The sequence below is a fragment of the Bufo bufo genome, chromosome 1 (assembly GCF_905171765.1).
Source record: "Bufo bufo chromosome 1, aBufBuf1.1, whole genome shotgun sequence".
NCBI classification, from domain to species: Eukaryota; Metazoa; Chordata; class Amphibia; order Anura; family Bufonidae; genus Bufo; species Bufo bufo.
The window spans coordinates 263,951,005-263,967,652 of record NC_053389.1 but is presented as its reverse complement, the minus strand read 5'-3'; the positions used below and the strand labels follow the sequence as shown (position 1 = coordinate 263,967,652).

Below are 16,648 nucleotides of genomic sequence, written 5' to 3'. Positions count from 1 at the left end.
AGGTCCCACCTGTAGGACCCCTACCGATCCCAAGAATGGGGGTCCCATGTTCCTGTCCTGATGGAGCGGCAGGCCAGCAGGAGCCATGCTGCTACATTCATTCTCTAGGGGACTGCCAGAAATGGCCGAGCACTGTTCTTGGCTATCTCCGGCAGTCCCTTAGAGAATGAATGGAACAGCTGGGCGAATATGCTTGACCATTCTTGGGACTGGTAGGAGTCCCATTGGTTAGACACCCACGGATCAGTTAGGTATCCTCTATTCTGTGAATGGGGGATAACTTTCATACTTGGCACAACCCCTTTAAGTAACTTCCTGATTATAAATTTCCTACCATGTTGAGTGCACAGCTCCTCTGCATACCTTTGTGTCTCCATGGCTGCAGACTACAAATAAACCCTGTGTAGCTTGGTTGTTTATTATGAAAACTACCGTCTATATGCCCCACACTTCTTTCTATCCTCCATTTTGGCCTTGTTCACACATTCAGGTTTCTTTTAGGATTCAGAAGCTGGTTCTGCACTTAAATTCTGACAGAATCCATTGACACTAATGGTAATGCTAGTGAAAAGGGTATTTAATACCTCATTCACATGCGCTGGAAAAATCTGCGCAAAGTAATGAATGGGCTACAGATTTTAAAATCCACACCATTTTTATTATTGTTGTAAATTCTGCCAGAAAAAAAAAACAGATTAGCGCCACTAAATTATAATGGAGCTAATCTGTATGTGGCCTGGACTGGCCAATCCACGGCAGAAATAGGGAAAATACAGATCTGTCCTGTACGGGCATACACTTAGAAGGTGATAATCCGTAACCATGGAGACACAAAGGTAAGCTTCGGAGCTGTAGACAAAAATGGTAGGAAGATTTTAATGATATGGCAATATTGCTGCTTTTCTTATTGTAGATGCATTGGAGCAATAAAGTAAAAAATGGCTGCAGTGGTTTAAAGTAGATCTCCACCTTATCATCATTTTTTCTTAACATATCTCTATTTTGAAAACAATTTTATAACATTTTTATTTTGAAAAGTAACACAATCAGCTACAACATAAATCCTGCTCATGGGATTCATCTTAACTCATTAATGACCCGGCCTGAAATGACCAGCAAAAAGATTTACGTTTTTTCCTCTCTTCATTTCAGCAGTCATAACTTTTTTCAATTTTGTAACGACAAGTCTATCTGAGGCCTTTTTAATGTGGGAGAAATGTTATTACCGTACTTGTCGCCCTATAAGTTGCACTTTTCCCCCCCAATGTGGGTGGAAAATGTCAGTAAGTCTTATGGGGCGAATACTAATAAGCTCTTCCATTATGGCAGCATTCATTAGTACAGGAGGACTGGGGAGCAGTGAATGCAGCGCTTTCTGTGTGAGCTCTGTACTCGCTGCTTCCTGACCGCACGGTGTGCTGTGACCTGCGCACAGCATTAGTACGTTAAGCACTCTGTGACCTCATGTTGTGCCACGTTGGGTCACAGCACAGAGCAGCAGGAAGACCAGGCAGAGTGCTGGATCTCAGGAGCAGCAGCCGCGTCTGTTGCAGGAGAGGTAAGTTGATATTTTTTTTTTGTCTGTTCTAAATAACATGGGGGTCTGATCTGAGATCTGATTGGGGCCATATTTATATCGGGGGTCTGATCTGAGGTCTAAATGGTGGTCTTTTTTTACATTGTGAGTCTGATCTGAGGTCCTATTCACATTGGGGGTCTGATCTCAGGTCTGATTGGGTGTCTTATAAACATTGGGGCTCTAAGCTGAGGTCTGATTAACATTTGGGGTCCAATTGGTGGTCTGATCTGAAGTCTAATGAAAAATATTTTTTCTTATTTTCCTCCTCTGAAACCTAGTTGCGTCTTATTGGCAGGTGAGTCTCATACAGTATTTTTGCTGTAGTTTAGGGATAAATCTAAATCACGTTGTAATATTTTTTGCTGCAGACATATAAGAAAAAAAATGTACTTATTTTGGATTTTTTTTTTTTTTAACCACCTCCGGACCGCCTAACGCAGGATTGCGTTCCGGAGGTGGCAGCGCTGCGCAGAGTCACGCATATACGCGTCATCTCGCGAGACGCGAGATTTCGCTCAAAGCCGGCCCGCGCATGCGCATCGCGGGCCGGCAAAATTAAAAGAAGTATTTCGTCACCAGCCTGCCAGCAACGATCATTGGCTGGCAGGCTGGCGATTTTCAAAAAATCCAATCCAAAGTCATATAACAGATCATATTAGTAAATATGATCTGTTATATGGCTTGTCTGCTCCTGTGCTGGTCCTTTTCGTCGGTTGGATCCAGCACAGGAGCAGACTGAACTGTGAGTACACCAAACAGCACACCTTAGCCCCAGATCACCCCCCTGCACCCCAATTAACCCTTTGATCACCCCTTTGATCGCCCCTGTCAATCACTAGTGAAAGGAAAAAAAGTGATCAGTGTAAACTGTCACTTTTTTTTTTCCACTGGTATTGGCTGTTAGGTTTTAGGGATAGTTTAGGCCCCTTGGTTAGGTAGTTAGCGTCAGTTAGCGCCCAGCCCACCGCACCGCAGTCACTTTTATTCGCTGTTTAGCGTATCACTAATCAGCATTTGTACTTTTATAGTATCTGTAAGTGATCAAAACTGATCACGGTCAGATCTATAATAGTATTAGTTTCACCTTAGCTCGCCCTCCACCCAAAACGCAGTGTTTGCCCGATCAGGCCTGATCGGTTGCCCACACGTGCGTTCACCCACGCCCGCCCCACCGCAGTGACAAAAAATATATATTTTTTGATCACTGCACATTCATTTTACACGCACTGCGGCGATAAAAAAATCAGTTTTGATATTTTTTATCAACCGCAGCAGCCTCCGGTACTTCGCTAGCCTCCCCTTTGTAAGACAGGTTTGCTTTTTTTCTTGGGTAGTCTCAGGGAATACCCCTAAATTTAGTAGTCCAAAATGTCAAACAGGGGGTATTCTTCTGAAGAGGCCTACAGGATTCTGACCCAGTCGGATGAGGAGTGGGAACCCTCATCTGACGAATCTAGCGGGTCAGAATATGAACCTGTGGAAAGCAGTGGCTCTCTGACCCAAAGTTCGGACGAGGAGGTGGAGGTCCCTGGCAGCACCAGGCGTACCCGGCCCCATGTCGCTAGACCACAGGTTACGCAGGATCAGCTTCAAGAGCAGCAGAGTGGGGCTGTCGCTGCCGAATCACGTGGTGAGGCATACACCAGCAGCGCAGCCCTTCCTGGACCTAGTACCAGCACTGCCGTACAACCTGGTGAAGTAGCGAGCACCAGAAGGGCAGTTGAGACAGACAGGCCCGTAGAGCCCCTAGAGTCCCTGAGGTGCTGGCAAATCCTGATTGGCAGTCACCAACTTCAGCCGCACCAGTAGTTCCCCCTTTCACCGCCCAGTCTGGAGTTCGGGTTGAGACGGCTCAAATCGGTTCAGCCCTGGGATTTTTTGAGCTGTTCTTGACTGCGGAGCTCTTGGACTTAGTCGTGGCAGAGAACAACCAGTATGCCACACAATTTATAACGATTGGATATGTGGAGAGAATCTCTAAATCGCACATCCTCATACCTATGCTTCTGATATACAACTGTTTTCAATTATCAGCATTTCTTATGATAAAACATGGCTATACAGCGATGCTATCAATCATTTGCTGTGCACTATAGAGAGGCAATTAGTATACAGTTTGATCAAAGCGCATAGGCCCACTTACCGCGACAAGGATGCCTCTTGTTTAAGTGGGAACCTACTCTAACCATGGCGCAGAGCCGTGCGGCGACCGACACGCCTCCACACCGCTCCAGCAGGCAATGGGATCCAGCAGCCGCACAGCGGCCCCACTGTACAGTGAGGCCACATGGGCCCCGGGTCCCATCACTCCACCAGCACGGCACAGAAGCAGAGACGGCCGCCGTCCAGCGCCGCATGTGAACTGGTGCAAATGGCTCACCTGTTCACAGCCTCTCAGGAACTCCAACTGAGATGTGGTAGGAATATATAAACCCTTTGCAGACTTCTGCTAATTAAAAAGCACCTGAGCCACATGGGGAGGAGTGCTGATTCAGGGGAGGGGGGAAAAGAAGTTTATAGCCTAAATTGTATGGATATGTGGAGAGAATCTCTAAATCGCACATCCTCATACCTATGCTTCTGATATACAACTGTTTTCAATTATCAGCATTTCTTATGATAAAACATGGCTATACAGCGATGCTATCAATCATTTGCTGTGCACTATAGAGAGGCAATTAGTATACAGTTTGATCAAAGCGCATAGGCCCACTTACCGCGACAAGGATGCCTCTTGTTTAAGTGGGAACCTACTCTAACCATGGCGCAGAGCCGTGCGGCGACCGACACGCCTCCACACCGCTCCAGCAGGCAATGGGATCCAGCAGCCGCACAGCGGCCCCACTGTACAGTGAGGCCACATGGGCCCCGGGTCCCATCACTCCACCAGCACGGCACAGAAGCAGAGACGGCCGCCGTCCAGCGCCGCATGTGAACTGGTGCAAATGGCTCACCTGTTCACAGCCTCTCAGGAACTCCAACTGAGATGTGGTAGGAATATATAAACCCTTTGCAGACTTCTGCTAATTAAAAAGCACCTGAGCCACATGGGGAGGAGTGCTGATTCAGGGGAGGGGGGAAAAGAAGTTTATAGCATAAATTGTATGGATATGTAGAGAGAATCTCTAAATCGCACATCCTCATACCTATGCTTCTGATATACAACTGTTTTCAATTATCAGCATTTCTTATGATAAAACATGGCTATACAGCGATGCTATCAATCATTTGCTGTGCACTATAGAGAGGCAATTAGTATACAGTTACAAGAGGCATCCTTGTCGCGGTAAGTGGGCCTATGCGCTTTGATCAAACTGTATACTAATTGCCTCTATATAGTGCACAGCAAATGATTGATAGCATCGCTGTATAGCCATGTTTTATCATAAGAAATGCTGATAATTGAAAACAGTTGTATATCAGAAGCATAGGTATGAGGATGTGCGATTTAGAGATTCTCTCTACATATCCATACAATTTATGCTATAAACTTCTTTTCCCCCCTCCCCTGAATCAGCACTCCTCCCCATGTGGCTCAGGTGCTTTTTAATTAGCAGAAGTCTGCAAAGGGTTTATATATTCCTACCACATCTCAGTTGGAGTTCCTGAGAGGCTGTGAACAGGTGAGCCATTTGCACCAGTTCACATGCGGCGCTGGACGGCGGCCGTCTCTGCTTCTGTGCCGTGCTGGTGGAGTGATGGGACCCGGGGCCCATGTGGCCTCACTGTACAGTGGGGCCGCTGTGCGGCTGCTGGATCCCATTGCCTGCTGGAGCGGTGTGGAGGCGTGTCGGTCGCCGCACGGCTCTGCGCCATGGTTAGAGTAGGTTCCCACTTAAACAAGAGGCATCCTTGTCGCGGTAAGTGGGCCTATGCGCTTTGATCAAACTGTATACTAATTGCCTCTATATAGTGCACAGCAAATGATTGATAGCATCGCTGTATAGCCATGTTTTATCATAAGAAATGCTGATAATTGAAAACAGTTGTATATCAGAAGCATAGGTATGAGGATGTGCGATTTAGAGATTCTCTCTACATATCCATACAATTTATGCTATAAACTTCTTTTCCCCCCTCCCCTGAATCAGCACTCCTCCCCATGTGGCTCAGGTGCTTTTTAATTAGCAGAAGTCTGCAAAGGGTTTATATATTCCTACCACATCTCAGTTGGAGTTCCTGAGAGGCTGTGAACAGGTGAGCCATTTGCACCAGTTCACATGCGGCGCTGGACGGCGGCCGTCTCTGCTTCTGTGCCGTGCTGGTGGAGTGATGGGACCCGGGGCCCATGTGGCCTCACTGTACAGTGGGGCCGCTGTGCGGCTGCTGGATCCCATTGCCTGCTGGAGCGGTGTGGAGGCGTGTCGGTCGCCGCACGGCTCTGCGCCATGGTTAGAGTAGGTTCCCACTTAAACAAGAGGCATCCTTGTCGCGGTAAGTGGGCCTATGCGCTTTGATCAAACTGTATACTAATTGCCTCTATATAGTGCACAGCAAATGATTGATAGCATCGCTGTATAGCCATGTTTTATCATAAGAAATGCTGATAATTGAAAACAGTTGTATATCAGAAGCATAGGTATGAGGATGTGCGATTTAGAGATTCTCTCTACATATCCATACAATTTATGCTATAAACTTCTTTTCCCCCCTCCCCTGAATCAGCACTCCTCCCCATGTGGCTCAGGTGCTTTTTAATTAGCAGAAGTCTGCAAAGGGTTTATATATTCCTACCACATCTCAGTTGGAGTTCCTGAGAGGCTGTGAACAGGTGAGCCATTTGCACCAGTTCACATGCGGCGCTGGACGGCGGCCGTCTCTGCTTCTGTGCCGTGCTGGTGGAGTGATGGGACCCGGGGCCCATGTGGCCTCACTGTACAGTGGGGCCGCTGTGCGGCTGCTGGATCCCATTGCCTGCTGGAGCGGTGTGGAGGCGTGTCGGTCGCCGCACGGCTCTGCGCCATGGTTAGAGTAGGTTCCCACTTAAACAAGAGGCATCCTTGTCGCGGTAAGTGGGCCTATGCGCTTTGATCAAACTGTATACTAATTGCCTCTATATAGTGCACAGCAAATGATTTATAGCATCGCTGTATAGCCATGTTTTATCATAAGAAATGCTGATAATTGAAAACAGTTGTATATCAGAAGCATAGGTATGAGGATGTGCGATTTAGAGATTCTCTCTACATATCCACACAATTTATAACCGCAAACCCGGGAAGCTATTATGCCCAGCCTTTCCGGTGGAAACCAGTCCAAGTTTCCGAACTTAAAATTTTTTTGGGCCTTCTCCTCAACATGGGCCTGACAAAAAAGCATGAATTGCGGTCATATTGGTCAACGCACCCAATTCATCACATGCCCATGTTCTCTGCTGCTATGTCCAGGACACGATTTGAGACCATCCTCCGTTTTCTGCATTTTAGCGACAACACCACCTCCCGTCCCAGAGGCCACCCTGCTTTTGACCGGCTCCACAAAATTCGGCCCCTCATAGACCATTTCAACCTGAAATTTGCAGATTTGTATGCCCCTGAGCAAAACATCTGCGTAGACGAGTCCCTAATACATTTTACCGGGCGCCTTGGCTTCAAACAATACATCCCAAGCAAGCGTGCCCGGTATGGGGTCAAATTGTATAAGCTCTGTGAAAGGGCCACAGGCTATACCCACAAATTTCGGATCTATGAGGGAAAAGATCAGACCCTGGAGCCGGTCGGTTGCCCTGACTACCTGGGGAGCAGTGGGAAGACAGTCTGGGACTTGGTGTCACCCTTTTTCGGCAAGGGGTACCATCTTTATGTGGACAATTTCTACACAAGTGTGGCCCTCTTTAGGCATTTGTTTCTAGAACGGATTTGCGCCTGTGGCACCGCGCGAACTAGTCGCGTGGGCTTCCCCCAACGGCTTGTAACCACCCGTCTTGCAAGGGGGCAGAGGGCTGCCTTGTGTAACGAAGAACTGCTCGCGGTGAAATGGAGAGACAAGCGTGACGTTTACATGCTCTCCTCCATTCACGCAGACACGACAATCCAAATTGAGCGAGCAACCCGTGTCATTGAAAAGCCCCTCTGTGTCCACGACTATAATGCGCTCATGGGAGGGGTGGACTTCAATGACCAGATGTTGTCTCCGTATTTAGTTTCCCGCAGAACCAGACGCTGGTATAAGAAGGTGTCTGTATATTTGATTCAATTGGCGCTGTACAATAGTTTTGTTCTCTACAGTAAGGCTGGGAGAACAGGATCCTTCCTCAAATTCCAGGAAGAGATCATCGAGAACCTCCTTTACCCAGGAGGTTCCGTGGCCCCATCCACCAGTGTAGTTAGCCGAGCGACATTTCCCCAGTGTCGTTCCTGGTACCTCAACCCAACCGTCACCCCGAAAAAGATGTTGTGTCTGTAGCAGGAGTGGAATAAGGCGTGACACCCGCTATTTCTGTCCTGACTGTGCTGACCACCCTGCCCTATGCTATGGAGAGTGTTTCCGGAAGTACCACACACAGGTACACCTAGCATAGGGATCACATCTCACCAGGACAGGCACACAGGGCTATTAGGGCCCATTCACTCACAGCTGCTGCAAACCTCTCCTTTCACCTGGGATAAAGTGCATAACGTACTTCGCCACATCTTTGGGCGATTTGCGCTTTGCACATTGTCCCATGGGGAAGGAGAGGTTTGTTCTATAAAGGTAAAAAAAACTAAACAAAAAAAAAAATACCGGTAAGTAAAAAAGTTACACGTTCAGTTAAAAAAGTTTAAAAAAAGTTTCTATGTTCTGTTCAACAGTTAATAAAGTTATTGTTTTGCGGCCTGGTTTTTTCTTTTTTTTTTTTTTTTTTTTTTTTACCTTTCAGGTGGACCAACCGATCGACTAGCTGCAGCACTGATGTGCATTCGGACAGAAGCATTGCGCTGCTGTCAGATTACACGCAAGTCGGTGTATGCGGCGCTGCAAGACGAGATTTCTCCTCTGCAGTAAAAGATACGTTTGCCGAGGCATATGAGCTGAGGAGGTGGCAGTGTTCATATACTTTGGCAAACACTTTGTATATATAAAAAAAAAAATCCCGGCAATGATTTATTCATCCACATCGATTGATGTGAATGGAGAAATCTGGTTTGCCAGGGCATACGAGCTGAAGTGGGTATGGATGTTGGGCGGAGCTCCTATGTCCTGGCAGACGCCTTTCCCCTCCTTTTTCTTTTTTTGGCAGAGAATTTTTCATCCACATTGATCGCTGCGAATGAAGAAATCTGTGCCGTTCATTTTTTTCTTTCAGCCCAGAGGCTGAACGGAAAAAAAAAATCTCATTACCCGTATGCTCAATATAAGGAGAATAGCAGAAACTCCTAATGCTGGGCATACATGTAATGATTGCGGAGACCCTCAAATGCCAGGGCAGTACAAACACCCCACAAATAACACCATTTTGGAAAGAAGACACCCCAAGGTATTCGCTGAGGGAAATATTGAGTCCATGAAAGATTGAAATTTTTGTCCCAAGTTAGCGGAAAGGGAGACTTTGTGAGAACAAAATCAAAAAAATCAATTTCCGCTAACTTGTGGCAAAAATTTTTTTTTTCAATGAACTCGCCATGCCCCTCATTGAATACCTTGGGGTGTCTTCTTTCCAAAATGGGGTCACATGTTGGGTATTTATACTGCCCTGGCATTTTAGGGGCCCCAAAGCGTGAGAAGAAGTCTGGTATCCAAATGTCTAAAAATGCCCTCCTAAAAGGAATTTGGGCCCCTTTGCCCACCTAGGCTGCAAAAAAGTGTCACACATCTGGTATCTCCGTACTCAGGAGAAGTTGAGGAATGTGTTTTGGGGTGTCTTTTTACATATACCCATGCTGGGTGAGATAAATATCTTGGTCAAATGCCAACTTTGTATAAAAAAATGGGAAAAGTTGTCTTTTGCCAAGATATTTCTCTCACCCAGCATGGGTATATGTAAAATGACACCACAAAACACATTCCCCACCTTCTCCTGAGTACGGAGATACCAGATGTGTGACACTTTTTTGCAGCCTAGGTGGGCAAAGGGGCCCACATTCCAAAGAGCACCTTTCGGATTTCATAGGTCATTTACCTACTTACCACACATTAGGGCCCCTGGAAAATGCCAGGGCAGTATAACTACCCCACAAGTGACCCCATTTTGGAAAGAAGACACCCCAAGGTATTCCGTGAGGGGCATGGCAAGTTCCTAGAATATTTTTTATTTTTTGTCACAAGTTAGTGGAAAATGATGATTTTTTATTTTTATTTTTTTTCATACAAAGTCTCATATTCCACTAACTGGTGAAAAAAAATAAAAACTTCCATGAACTCACTATGCCCATCAGCGAATACCTTGGGGTCTCTTCTTTCCAAAATGGGGTCACTTGTGGGGTAGTTATACTGCCCTGGCATTCTAGGGGCCCAAATGTGTGGTAAGGAGTTTGAAATCAAATTCTGTAAAAAATGACCTGTGAAATCCGAAAGGTGCTCTTTGGAATATGGGCCCCTTTGCCCACCTAGGCTGCAAAAAAGTGTCACACATCTGGTATCTCCGTACTCAGGAGAAGGTGGGGAATGTGTTTTGGGGTGTCATTTTACATCTACCCATGCTGGGTGAGAGAAATATCTTGGCAAAAGACAACTTTTCCCCTCACCCATGACGGCACCCTGTGCGACTCAGGACCTCCCATCAGGACAGGAAACCTGAGAAGATAAAAAGGACACACCTCCACACAACACCAGTTCAGGTTTCCTGTCCTCCGGATGGGAGATCCTGAGAAGCAGCACTGCTGAAGACGTACCTCCAAGACACCGGAGCTGGGGAAGGTCTGTGGCTGAGTGCCGTGGGAAGTCCTATCCCTGGGGAGCGGTAGTTCTGTGGCCGTGCCGGAAGCCGCTCCCCATAAGTCTGCCTGCGCTTGCCCTCTCTCCGGCCCTGCGGGGAGCCGCTGTGGCCGTGTCCAGGCGGCTTCCCATGCTCTTCCTCGCTCTGCCCAGTTCCAAGATGGCGCCCGCGCGTCCGTGCGCTTATGCGCATGCGCGGGGCCGTCTCCTGGAGATGACGTCGGGGGGGGCGGGGCTTAGCCCGTGCAGGACCCGGAAGTAGAGGCCGGAGCGCGTCCTTTAAAATACAAATACGGCGGCAGGTTCAGGCAGCCAGCTGGGGCACAATTTGGATGTGCCACGTAGCGATCCTGGGCAATCATGTCGGAGCCTACAGAAGGACGCGCTGAACCCCAGGAACCCTTGAGGCCTGCAAGTCCGGTACCGGTCTGAGGATGGGGAAAAAAGGAAAAGCTTCAGGGTGAGAGCGTTCCTTTTTATTCTAATATGGTGTTTCTTATGATTGTTTTTAGATCCCTAAACCACCTAAAAAATCATCTTCTAAGACAAGACACAAGGAATGTGCGGAGTGTAAAGTGCCCCTATCTGCATCTTATCAGAAGGCGTTATGCTCAGCGTGTATAGATAATCTGGTAGCAGAGCAATCCCAGACCCTTACTAAATCCATGAAATCTATTATTAAGGCGTCCTTTAAAGCATTCAGTAAGAGCCGTGCCAGGTCCCCAGATAAACCAGGAAAGGATACAGAGTACGACAGTATTGAGTTGGACTCTTCCGAAGATGGCGGAGAATCCGGACAACTATTGTCTAGTGATTCGGACTCCTCGGATGAAGATTATTCAGGGAGATCCTTCTTTTCCCCAGAGGACACGCAGCCGTTATTAAAAGCGGTCAGAGCAACCATGCAATTAGAAGAAGTTAAGCAGACCAGATCAGTTGCGGACCAGGCCTTTCAGGCATTAGGCCCTAAAAAACATCGGGTCTTCCCTATTCATGATAACATGCAAGCGATCATCAATAGAGAATGGAAGAATCCTGATAGAAAGTTTTTCTTACCCTCCTCGGTGAAAAGGAAATATCCTTATGAAGAGAAAGTTTCCTCCAGCTGGGATAGGGCTCCTACGGTAGATGCTCCAGTCGCTAAGATAGCTAAGAGATCTGCCCTCCCCTTTGATGATCTGGGTTGCCTGTCGGACCCATTAGATAAGAAAGCAGATATATACCTTAAACGGGCATGGGAAACTTCCGCTACTTGTCTTAGACCCGCAGTGGCAGCCACTTGGGTATCCCGGTCCTTAAGATTGTGGATTGAACAGCTAGAGAAACATCTGAGGGAAAAAAAGCCCAGGGAGGAAATCTTAGCTTCTCTTCCCACCTTTGCTAAAGCGGCAGATTTTTTAACGGATGCTTCTACGGATGTTATGCGCTTTGCTGCCAAGTCCTCAGCTATGACAAATGCGGCTAGAAGAGCCATTTGGCTTAGGTCATGGAAGGGTGACCAGGGGTCTAAGGCCAGGCTGTGTGCCCTTCCGTGTGAGGGTGATAGATTGTTTGGATCCTCCCTGGATGACATCTTGGAGAAGGCATCTGACAAGAAAAAAGGGTTTCCTGTCCCTCAAAAACCCCCCTTTTTTCGTAAACCCCAGCAGGGCTTTAGAAAACAGAGGGGTAAGCCCTATGATAGGAAGGAAAGGGATAGATTTCCAAGAAAAACTAGCGGTTTCCTGTTTAAATCCCAGGATAACAAACCAAAAGACAAGCAATGACGCCAGACTCCAGGTTGGGGGGAGACTCTCTGCCTTTCTCCCGGCTTGGGCGAACGTCACCCAAAACAAGTGGGTTTTGGGGGGGATAGCGGAGGGATTCAGGTTGGAGTTCCGCTCCTATCCCCAAGTCTTTTTCACCCACACTCCAACTCCAAAGGATCCTCTAAAATCCACAGTTCTGGAGAGAGGGGTTCAGTTATTGTTGGACAAAGGAGTGGTTTGCCAGGTCCCGGGGAGGGAGGAGGGCAGGGGGTTTTACTCCCCACTCTTTTTAATAAAGAAACCCAATGGTTCCTTTCGTATGATTCTGAACCTAAAGCGTCTAAACAAATTCCTGAGATACAAAAAATTCCGGATGGAAACTATAAAGACAACTTTAGACCTGTTATACCAGGGTTGCTGGATGGCAAGTATAGACCTAGAGGATGCCTATTATCACGTCCCAATTCACTCTTCCTCCCAAAAGTATTTAAGGACGGCTGTCCAAGTACGGGGCCAACTTCTGCACCTACAATACAGGGCACTGCCGTTTGGGGTCTCTCAAGCCCCGAGAATTTTCACCAAGGTCGTGTCGGAGATGGTGGCATTCCTTCGATCATCTGGGATAGTAGTAGTACCATATCTGGACGACTTTTTGTTCATAGCCCAAACAAGGGAGCAGTTACAAGCAGAGCTCGCCCTGGTGTGCTCTCTGTTGAAGGATCTGGGGTGGAAAATGAATCAAGAAAAATCTTGTCTAACCCCTTCTCAAGTTTGCACCTTTTTAGGAATGCAGCTAGATTCTACGGCTCAGAAGACATTCCTCCCTCAGAAGAAAGTGTCCTCGACAATAGAGCATGTTTGGTTCCTTTTCCGGTCCTTCCAATGTTCCATCAGGGAAGCGATGGCAGTACTGGGGCACCTGACGGCTACAATTCCAGCCGTACCATTCGCTCAGATCCACACGAGACCGTTACAGTCAGATATCTTGAAGATTTGGAATGGTCTTCCACAAACACTAGAGAGAAAATTTCATCTTTCCTCCAGAGCAAGGTACTCCCTTCTGTGGTGGACGTCCGAGAAGAACCTCTCGATAGGAATGCCTTGGTCCTTCATAGAACCCATGCTGATAACGACAGACGCCAGTCCGTGGGGCTGGGGAGCTCATTCAGAAGGAAAATACTGGCAGGGAAGATGGGATTTAAAAACCCGGGTCTGCACGTCAAATTACAAGGAGCTCAAGGCGGTAGAAAGAGTACTAAAGGTGGCAGTTCCAGAGGTCTCCAACAGAAAGTTGGTATTTTACTCGGACAATTCAACAACAGTGGCCTATATAAATCATCAAGGCGGGACAAAAGTACCATCCCTAATCTTCCTCTGCCAGGAAATTTTCAAAATAGCGGAAGACAGGAACCTGGTCTTATCCGCAATACACTTGAAAGGGAAAGAGAACACGGTGGCCGATTTTCTAAGTCGAGTAGAACTCAGGCAGGCAGAGTGGAGTCTGAACGAGGAAGTTTTTTCCCAGATTGTAACAATGTTTGGGACCCCAACTATAGATCTCTTTGCCACCCGGAAGAACAGGAAGACAAAGAGGTTCTTCTCCCTAGATTACACAGAGAATCCTACAGCGGTAGACAGTCTGGCTCAGGATTGGAGCCAGGAACTCGGCTATGCCTTCCCACCTATTTCCCTAATCCCGCAGGTTCTGAAAAAAGTACGGACGGAGGGAGCCACCATAATCATGATAGCCCCAAAGTGGCCCAAGAGAATCTGGTACCCCACCCTCTTAAGTCTAGCCAGGGGCCCTCCCTGGGTGATCCCTCCGAGGGAGGATCTACTCTCCCAGGGGCCTGTATGGCATCCCAATCCGGGGATTCTTCAGTTGGCAGTATGGAGATTGACAGGGACATCTGGTTGAAGAGAGGGCTTTCTAGCAAAGTTGTTTCCACCCTTCTAGGTAGCAAAAAAGCGTCAACAGCTAGGAAGTATAATAGGGTGTGGAATGTCTTTTCTTCCTTTTTGGGTTCTAGCCCTGATCCATTTAGTCCTCCTGAAATCCCTAAGGTTTTGGACTTTCTACAAGCAGGGTTAGACAAAGGGCTCAAGGCCTCCACCTTAAAAGTTCAGGTGTCGGCCTTGAGCTACTTTTTTGACTTCCAATTAGCAAACCACCCGTGGGTCAAGCGTTTCCTTTCTGCCGCTGCCAGAATCTGTCCTTCCGTTAGACCTCTTTCCCCTCCTTGGGACCTAAATAGGGTCTTGACGGCCCTAACCGATAGACCCTTTGAACCCTTACTAGAGGTTCCCATTGACATCTTATCCATTAAGATGGCTTTCCTCCTGGCTATTACCTCGGCTAGGAGGATATCGGAGATCCAGGCCTTCTCGGCATTTCCGCCCTATACGATCATCCAGGATGACCAGATAGTTATTAGGCCCTTGCCTTCTTTTCTTCCCAAGGTTGTCTCCGATTTTCATAGGAGCCAAGACATTGTGTTGCCTTCCTTTTTTCCTAACCCCTCCAATAGCTTGGAGGAAAAGTTTCATTGCTTGGATGTCAAGAGATGCTTGTTAGTCTACTTAGATGTTACGGCTCCTTGGAGAAAGGACGAGAACCTCCTGATTCAGTTTTTAGGAGGAAATAGGGGGAAAAAAGCATCCCGAGGGGTTATTGCTAGATGGGTGAAGAAGGCCATAGCTAGAGCTTATATTTCCCTGGGTCTCCCCCCCCCTTCAGGTTTTGGGGCCCATTCTACGAGGGCGGTGTCTACTTCGTGGGCTGAGAAAGCTGATGTATCGTTAGCCCAGATTTGCAGGGCGGCTAAATGGAGCTCCCCGCATACTTTTCTTAAACATTACAGATTACAGCTCCATTCTGATGCTTCCTTTGGAGAGAAAGTCCTTCAGGCTGTGGCCCCCCCCTAGGTTCTACTTATAGTTTATCTCGCACAGGGTGCCGTCATGGGTGAGGGGAAAACAACATTGCTTACCGGTAATCGTTTTTCTCGATACCCATGACGGCACCCGATATTTCCCTTCCCAAGCAGATATATATATATTTGTTGATGGCTTTTTGCCAGGTCTATATGACGTAATATAGAAAAAAAAAAAAAAAAAAAAAAAAAAGGGGGTTTTTAACCCTTTGTCACTTCTCTCCGGAGAACAATTTATTTCTTCTACTGGTGTTGTGTGGAGGTGTGTCCTTTTTATCTTCTCAGGTTTCCTGTCCTGATGGGAGGTCCTGAGTCGCACAGGGTGCCGTCATGGGTATCGAGAAAAACGATTACCGGTAAGCAATGTTGTTTTCCCATTTTTTTATACAAAGTTGGCATTTGACCAAGAAATTTATCTCACCCAGCATGGGTATATGTAAAAAGACACCCCAAAACACATTCCTCAACTTCTCCTGAGTACGGAGATACCAGATGTGTGACACTTTTTTGCAGCCTAGGTGGGCAAAGGGGCCCACATTCCAAAGAGCACCTTTCGGATTTCACAGGTCATTTTTTACAGAATTTGATTTCAAACTCCTTACCACACATTTGGGCCCCTAGAATGCCAGGGCAGTATAACTACCCCACAAGTGACCCCATTTTGGAAAGAAGAGACCCCAAGGTATTCGCTGATGGGCATAGTGAGTTCATGGAAGTTTTTATTTTTTGTCACAAGTTAGTGGAATATGAGACTTTGTATGGAAAAAAAAAAAAAAAAAAATCATCATTTTCCACTAACTTGTGACAAAAAATAAAAAATTCTAGGAACTCGCCATGCCCCTCACGGAATACCTTGGGGTGTCTTCTTTCCAAAATGGGGTCACTTGTGGGGTAGTTATACTGCCCTGGCATTCTAGGGGCCCAAATGTGAAGTAAGGAGTTTGAAATCAAATTCTGTAAAAAATGACCTGTGAAATCCGAAAGGTGCTCTTTGGAATATGGGCCCCTTTGCCCACCTAGGCTGCAAAAAAGTGTCACACATCTGGTATCTCCGTACTCAGGAGAAGGTGGGGAATGTGTTTTGGGGTGTCATTTTACATATCCCCATGCTGGGTGAGAGAAATATCTTGGCAAAAGACAACTTTTCCCATTTTTTTATACAAAGTTGGCATTTGACCAAGATATTTATCTCACCCAGCATGGGTATATGTAAAATGACACCCCAAAACACATTCCCCATCTTCTCCTGAGTACGGAGATACCAGATGTGTGACACTTTTTTGCAGCCTAGGTGGGCAAAGGGGCCCATATTCCAAAGAGCACCTTTCGGATTTCACAGGTCATTTTTTACAGAATTTGATTTCAAACTCCTTACCACACATTTGGGCCCCTAGAATGCCAGGGCAGTATAACTACCCCACAAGTGACCCCATTTTGGAAAGAAGAGACCCCAAGGTATTCGCTGATGGGCATAGTGAGTTCATAGAACTTTTTATTTTTTGTCACAAGTTAGTGGAATATGAGACTTTGTAAGA

At 46.9% G+C, this 16,648-nt stretch overlaps 1 long non-coding RNA gene across 1 annotated transcript in view; it reads left to right on the top strand.

Annotated features, from left to right (window-relative positions):
• Window positions 1-1,868: 1,868 nt before the first annotated feature.
• The window catches only part of LOC121006981, a 31,989-nt gene continuing 17,209 nt past the window's right edge, over window positions 1,869-16,648 (top strand). The window contains exon 1 of the long non-coding RNA XR_005780388.1: window positions 1,869-1,965. This is a non-coding gene — a long non-coding RNA (uncharacterized LOC121006981). The remainder of the gene's footprint in view (window positions 1,966-16,648) is intronic.